Source organism: Ammospiza caudacuta, unplaced genomic scaffold (assembly GCF_027887145.1).
Source record: "Ammospiza caudacuta isolate bAmmCau1 unplaced genomic scaffold, bAmmCau1.pri scaffold_206, whole genome shotgun sequence".
NCBI classification, from domain to species: domain Eukaryota; kingdom Metazoa; phylum Chordata; class Aves; order Passeriformes; family Passerellidae; genus Ammospiza; species Ammospiza caudacuta.
In genome coordinates, this window is record NW_026682982.1 from 136,425 (window position 1) to 144,223 (window position 7,799).

Here is a 7,799-nt window from a genome sequence, read left to right on the forward strand (position 1 = left end):
TGCCTGGAGCTCAGGGCTTCCTGGTTTAAAAAACAATGTCCCTAGCTGAGACTGGAGGCAGGTGATTCAGCCTAGGCTTAGCAATGGTGCCAATGAAAACGTGTGGAGGCAGCCATTTTCTGGCACTTTTGTGCTCCCCTTGGGATGCCTTTCGCAGCTGCCGTCTGCCTGGAGCTCAGAGCTTGCTGGTTATAAAGCTCTACACCTAGGCGTAACCCTAACCCTAACCGTAACACTGGTCATTTAAATCAGCCTGGGTTTAGGAATTATCCCAAGGGAAAAGCTGTGGAGACAGCCATGTTGTGGCACTTTTGCGCTCCCCTTGGGATGCCTTTCACAGCTGCAGTGTGCTTGGAGCACAGGGCTTCCTGGTTTAAAAACCACAACTTTAGCCCAAACTGGAGGCTTCTAAATCAGCCTTCGTTTCGGGACGTCCCCAAGGAAAAAGCTGTGGAGGCAGGCATGTTGAGGCACTTCTGCGCTCTTCTTGGGTAGTCCTTCGCAGCTGCTGTGTTCTTGGAACTCAGGGCTTTCTGGTTAAAAGAACACTAACCCTAGGCCTAACTCAAACCTTAAGCCTAGGAAGGAAAATCAGCCTATGATTTGGGATGGTCTCATGGAAATAGCAGTGGAGGCAGCCAAGTTGTGTCACTTTTGCGCTCCCCTTGGGATGCCTTTAACAGCTGCAGTGTGCCTGGAGCACAGGGCTTCCTGGTTTTAAAAGTCCTAGGCCTAAGCCTAACAGTAACCCTAGGAAGGTAAATCAGCCGGGTATTAGGGTTCTTCCTAAGGAAAAAGCTGTGAAAGCAGCCATGTTGTGGCACTTCTGCGCTCCCTTTGGGATGCCTTTGGCAGATGCAGTAAGCCTGGAACTCAGGGCTTCCTGCTTAAAAAAATCCTAGCCCTAGGCTGAGCCCTAACCCTAACCCTAGGCAGATAAATCAGCCTAGGTATAGGGATGGTGCCAAGGAAAAAGCTGTGAAAGCTGCCATGTTGTTGCACTTTTGTACTCCCCTTGGGATGCCTTTCACAGCTGCCGTGTGCCTGGAGCTCAGGGCTTCCTGGTTTAAGAAACCATGTCCCTAGCTGAGACTGGAGGCAGGTGATTCAGCCTAGGCTTAGCAATGGTGCCAATGAAAACGTGTGGAGGCAGCCATTTTCTGGCCCTTTTGTGCTCCCCTTGGGATGCCTTTCGCAGCTGCCGTGTGCCTGGAGCTCAGAGCTTGCTGGTTTAAAAAGCTCTACACCTAGGCGTAACCCTAACCCTAACCGTAACACTGGTCATTTAAATCAGCCTGGGTTTAGGAATTATCCCAAGGGAAAAGCTGTGGAGACAGCCATGTTGTGGCACTTTTGCGCTCCCCTTGGGATGCCTTTCACAGCTGCAGTGTGCTTGGAGCACAGGGCTTCCTGGTTTAAAAAACCACAACTTTAGCCCAAACTGGAGGCTTCTAAATCAGCCTTCGTTTCGGGACGTCCCCAAGGAAAAAGCTGTGGAGGCAGGCATGTTGAGGCACTTCTGCGCTCTTCTTGGGCAGTCCTTCGCAGCTGCTGTGTTCTTGGAACTCAGGGCTTTCTGGTTAAAAGAACACTAACCCTAGGCCTAACTCAAACCTTAAGCCTAGGAAGGAAAATCAGCCTATGATTCGGGATGGTCTCATGGAAATAGCAGTGGAGGCAGCCAAGTTGTGTCACTTTTGCGCTCCCCTTGGGATGCCTTTAACAGCTGCAGTGTGCCTGGAGCACAGGGCTTCCTGGTTTTAAAAGTCCTAGGCCTAAGCCTAACAGTAACCCTAGGAAGGTAAATCAGCCGGGTATTAGGGTTCTTCCTAAGGAAAAAGCTGTGAAAGCAGCCATGTTGTGGCACTTCTGCGCTCCCTTTGGGATGCCTTTGGCAGATGCAGAAAGCCAGGAACTCAGGGCTTCCTGGTTAAAAAAATCCTTGCCCTTGGCTGAGCCCTAACCCTAACCCTAGGCAGATAAATCAGCCTAGGTATAGGGATGGTGCCAAGGAAAAAGCTGTGAAAGCTGCCATGTTGTTGCACTTTTGTACTCCCCTGGGGATGCCTTTCACAGCTGCCTTGTGCCTGGAGCTCAGGGCTTCCTGGTTTAAAAAACCATGTCCCTAGCTGAGACTGGAGGCAGGTGATTCAGCCTAGGCTTAGCAATGGTGCCAATGAAAACGTGTGGAGGCAGCCATTTTCTGGCACTTTTGTGCTCCCCTTGGGATGCCTTTCGCAGCTGCCGTGTGCCTGGAGCTCAGAGCTTGCTGGTTATAAAGCTCTACACCTAGGCGTAACCCTAACCCTAACCGTAACACTGGTCATTTAAATCAGCCTGGGTTTAGGAATTATCCCAAGGGAAAAGCTGTGGAGACAGCCATGTTGTGGCACTTTTGCGCTCCCCTTGGGATGCCTTTCACAGCTGCAGTGTGCTTGGAGCACAGGGCTTCCTGGTTTTAAAAGTCCTAGGCCTAAGCCTAACAGTAACCCTAGGAAGGTAAATCAGCCGGGTATTAGGGTTCTTCCTAAGGAAAAAGCTGTGAAAGCAGCCATGTTGTGGCACTTCTGCGCTCCCTTTGGGATGCCTTTGGCAGATGCAGTAAGCCTGGAACTCAGGGCTTCCTGCTTAAAAAAATCCTAGCCCTAGGCTGAGCCCTAACCCTAACCCTAGGCAGATAAATCAGCCTAGGTATAGGGATGGTGCCAAGGAAAAAGCTGTGAAAGCTGCCATGTTGTTGCACTTTTGTACTCCCCTGGGGATGCCTTTCACAGCTGCCGTGTGCCTGGAGCTCAGGGCTTCCTGGTTTAAAAAACAATGTCCCTAGCTGAGACTGGAGGCAGGTGATTCAGCCTAGGCTTAGCAATGGTGCCAATGAAAACGTGTGGAGGCAGCCATTTTCTGGCACTTTTGTGCTCCCCTTGGGATGCCTTTCGCAGCTGCCGTCTGCCTGGAGCTCAGAGCTTGCTGGTTATAAAGCTCTACACCTAGGCGTAACCCTAACCCTAACCGTAACACTGGTCATTTAAATCAGCCTGGGTTTAGGAATTATCCCAAGGGAAAAGCTGTGGAGACAGCCATGTTGTGGCACTTTTGCGCTCCCCTTGGGATGCCTTTCACAGCTGCAGTGTGCTTGGAGCACAGGGCTTCCTGGTTTAAAAACCACAACTTTAGCCCAAACTGGAGGCTTCTAAATCAGCCTTCGTTTCGGGACGTCCCCAAGGAAAAAGCTGTGGAGGCAGGCATGTTGAGGCACTTCTGCGCTCTTCTTGGGTAGTCCTTCGCAGCTGCTGTGTTCTTGGAACTCAGGGCTTTCTGGTTAAAAGAACACTAACCCTAGGCCTAACTCAAACCTTAAGCCTAGGAAGGAAAATCAGCCTATGATTTGGGATGGTCTCATGGAAATAGCAGTGGAGGCAGCCAAGTTGTGTCACTTTTGCGCTCCCCTTGGGATGCCTTTCACAGCTGCAGTGTGCCTGGAGCACAGGGCTTCCTGGTTTTAAAAGTCCTAGGCCTAAGCCTAACAGTCACCCTAGGAAGGTAAATCAGCCGGGTATTAGGGTTCTTCCTAAGGAAAAAGCTGTGAAAGCAGCCATGTTGTGGACCTTCTGCGCTCCCTTTGGGATGCCTTTGGCAGATGCAGTAAGCCTGGAACTCAGGGCTTCCTGCTTAAAAAAATCCTAGCCCTAGGCTGAGCCCTAACCCTAACCCTAGGCAGATAAATCAGCCTAGGTATAGGGATGGCGCCAAGGAAAAAGCTGTGAAAGCAGCCATGTTGTTGCACTTTTGTACTCCCCTTGGGATGCCTTTCACAGCTGCCGTGTGCCTGGAGCTCAGGGCTTCCTGGTTTAAAAAACCATGTCCCTAGCTGAGACTGGAGGCAGGTGATTCAGCCTAGGCTTAGCAATGGTGCCAATGAAAACGTGTGGAGGCAGCCATTTTCTGGCACTTTTGTGCTCCCCTTGGGATGCCTTTCGCAGCTGGCGTGTGCCTGGAGCTCAGAGCTTGCTGGTTTAAAAAGCTCTACACCTAGGCGTAACCCTAACCCTAACCGTAACACTGGTCATTTAAAGCAGCCTGGGTTTAGGAATTATCCCAAGGGAAAAGCTGTGGAGACAGCCATGTTGTGGCACTTTTGCGCTCCCCTTGGGATGCCTTTCACAGCTGCAGTGTGCTTGGAGCACAGGGCTTCCTGGTTTAAAAACCACAACTTTACCCCAAACTGGAGGCTTCTAAATCAGCCTTTGTTTCGGGACGTCCCCAAGGAAAAAGCTGTGGAGGCAGGCATGTTGAGGCACTTCTGCGCTCTTCTTGGGTAGTCCTTCGCAGGTGCTGTGTTCTTGGAACTCAGGGCTTTCTGGTTAAAAGAACACTAACCCTAGGCCTAACTCAAACCTTAAGCCTAGGAAGGAAAATCAGCCTATGATTCGGGATGGTCACATGGAAATAGCTGTGGAGGCAGCCAAGTTGTGTCACTTTTGCGCTCCCCTTGGGATGCCTTTAACAGCTGCAGTGTGCCTGGAGCACAGGGCTTCCTGGTTTTAAAAGTCCTAGGCCTAAGCCTAACAGTAACCCTAGGAAGGTAAATCAGCCGGGTATTAGGGTTCTTCCTAAGGAAAAAGCTGTGAAAGCAGCCATGTTGTGGCACTTCTGCGCTCCCTTTGGGATGCCTTTGGCAGATGCAGTAAGCCTGGAACTCAGGGCTTCCTGCTTAAAAAAATCCTAGCCCTAGGCTGAGCCCTAACCCTAACCCTAGGCAGATAAATCAGCCTAGGTATAGGGATGGTGCCAAGGAAAAAGCTGTGAAAGCTGCCATGTTGTTGCACTTTTGTACTCCCCTTGGGATGCCTTTCACAGCTGCCGTGTGCCTGGAGCTCAGGGCTTCCTGGTTTAAGAAACCATGTCCCTAGCTGAGACTGGAGGCAGGTGATTCAGCCTAGGCTTAGCAATGGTGCCAATGAAAACGTGTGGAGGCAGCCATTTTCTGGCCCTTTTGTGCTCCCCTTGGGATGCCTTTCGCAGCTGCCGTGTGCCTGGAGCTCAGAGCTTGCTGGTTTAAAAAGCTCTACACCTAGGCGTAACCCTAACCCTAACCGTAACACTGGTCATTTAAATCAGCCTGGGTTTAGGAATTATCCCAAGGGAAAAGCTGTGGAGACAGTCATGTTGTGGCACTTTTGCGCTCCCCTTGGGATGCCTTTCACAGCTGCAGTGTGCTTGGAGCACAGGGCTTCCTGGTTTAAAAAACCACAACTTTAGCCCAAACTGGAGGCTTCTAAATCAGCCTTCGTTTCGGGACGTCCCCAAGGAAAAAGCTGTGGAGGCAGGCATGTTGAGGCACTTCTGCGCTCTTCTTGGGCAGTCCTTTGCAGCTGCTGTGTTCTTGGAACTCAGGGCTTTCTGGTTAAAAGAACACTAACCCTAGGCCTAACTCAAACCTTAAGCCTAGGAAGGAAAATCAGCCTATGATTTGGGATGGTCTCATGGAAATAGCAGTGGAGGCAGCCAAGTTGTGTCACTTTTGCGCTCCCCTTGGGATGCCTTTAACAGCTGCAGTGTGCCTGGAGCACAGGGCTTCCTGGTTTTAAAAGTCCTAGGCCTAAGCCTAACAGTAACCCTAGGAAGGTAAATCAGCCGGGTATTAGGGTTCTTCCTAAGGAAAAAGCTGTGAAAGCAGCCATGTTGTGGCACTTCACCGCTTCCTTTGGGATGCCTTTGGCAGATGCAGAAAGCCAGGAACTCAGGGCTTCCTGGTTAAAAAAATCCTTGCCCTTGGCTGAGCCCTAACCCTAACCCTAGGCAGATAAATCAGCCTAGGTATAGGGATGGTGCCAAGGAAAAAGCTGTGAAAGCAGCCATGTTGTTGCACTTTTGTACTCCCCTTGGGATGCCTTTCACAGCTGCCGTGTGCCTGGAGCTCAGGGCTTCCTGGTTTAAAAAACCATGTCCCTAGCTGAGACTGGAGGCAGGTGATTCAGCCTAGGCTTAGCAATGGTGCCAATGAAAACGTGTGGAGGCAGCCATTTTCTGGCACTTTTGTGCTCCCCTTGGGATGCCTTTCGCAGCTGCCGTGTGCCTGGAGCTCAGAGCTTGCTGGTTTAAAAAGCTCTACACCTAGGCGTAACCCTAACCCTAACCGTAACACTGGTCATTTAAATCAGCCTGGGTTTAGGAATTATCCCAAGGGAAAAGCTGTGGAGACAGCCATGTTGTGGCACTTTTGCGCTCCCCTTGGGATGCCTTTCACAGCTGCAGTGTGCTTGGAGCACAGGGCTTCCTGGTTTAAAAACCACAACTTTAGCCCAAACTGGAGGCTTCTAAATCAGCCTTCGTTTCGGGACGTCCCCAAGGAAAAAGCTGTGGAGGCAGGCATGTTGAGGCACTTCTGCGCTCTTCTTGGGTAGTCCTTCGCAGCTGCTGTGTTCTTGGAACTCAGGGCTTTCTGGTTAAAAGAACACTAACCCTAGGCCTAACTCAAACCTTAAGCCTAGGAAGGAAAATCAGCCTATGATTTGGGATGGTCTCATGGAAATAGCAGTGGAGGCAGCCAAGTTGTGTCACTTTTGCGCTCCCCTTGGGATGCCTTTAACAGCTGCAGTGTGCCTGGAGCACAGGGCTTCCTGGTTTTAAAAGTCCTAGGCCTAAGCCTAACAGTAACCCTAGGAAGGTAAATCAGCCGGGTATTAGGGTTCTTCCTAAGGAAAAAGCTGTGAAAGCTGCCATGTTGTGGACCTTCTGCGCTCCCTTTGGGATGCCTTTGGCAGATGCAGTAAGCCTGGAACTCAGGGCTTCCTGCTTAAAAAAATCCTAGCCCTAGGCTGAGCCCTAACCCTAACCCTAGGCAGATAAATCAGCCTAGGTATAGGGATGGCGCCAAGGAAAAAGCTGTGAAAGCAGCCATGTTGTTGCACTTTTGTACTCCCCTTGGGATGCCTTTCACAGCTTCCGTGTGCCTGGAGCTCAGGGCTTCCTGGTTTAAAAAACCATGTCCCTAGCTGAGACTGGAGGCAGGTGATTCAGCCTAGGCTTAGCAATGGTGCCAATGAAAACGTGTGGAGGCAGCCATTTTCTGGCACTTTTGTGCTCCCCTTGGGATGCCTTTCGCAGCTGCCGTGTGCCTGGAGCTCAGAGCTTGCTGGTTTAAAAAGCTCTACACCTAGGCGTAACCCTAACCCTAACCGTAACACTGGTCATTTAAAGCAGCCTGGGTTTAGGAATTATCCCAAGGGAAAAGCTGTGGAGACAGCCATGTTGTGGCACTTTTGCGCTCCCCTTGGGATGCCTTTCACAGCTGCAGTGTGCTTGGAGCACAGGGCTTCCTGGTGTAAAATACCACAACTTTAGCCCAAACTGTAGGCTTCTAAATCAGCCTTTGTTTCGGGACGTCCCCAAGGAAAAAGCTGTGGAGGCAGGCATGTTGAGGCACTTCTGCGCTCTTCTTGGGTAGTCCTTCGCAGCTGCTGTGTTCTTGGAACTCAGGGCTTTCTGGTTAAAAGAACACTAACCCTAGGCCTAACTCAAACCTTAAGCCTAGGAAGGAAAATCAGCCTATGATTCGGGATGGTCTCATGGAAATAGCAGTGGAGGCAGCCAAGTTGTGTCACTTTTGCGCTCCCCTTGGGATGCCTTTAACAGCTGCAGTGTGCCTGGAGCACAGGGCTTCCTGGTTTTAAAAGTCCTAGGCCTAAGCCTAACAGTAACCCTAGGAAGGTAAATCAGCCGGGTATTAGGGTTCTTCCTAAGGAAAAAGCTGTGAAAGCAGCCATGTTGTGGCACTTCTGCGCTCCCTTTGGGATGCC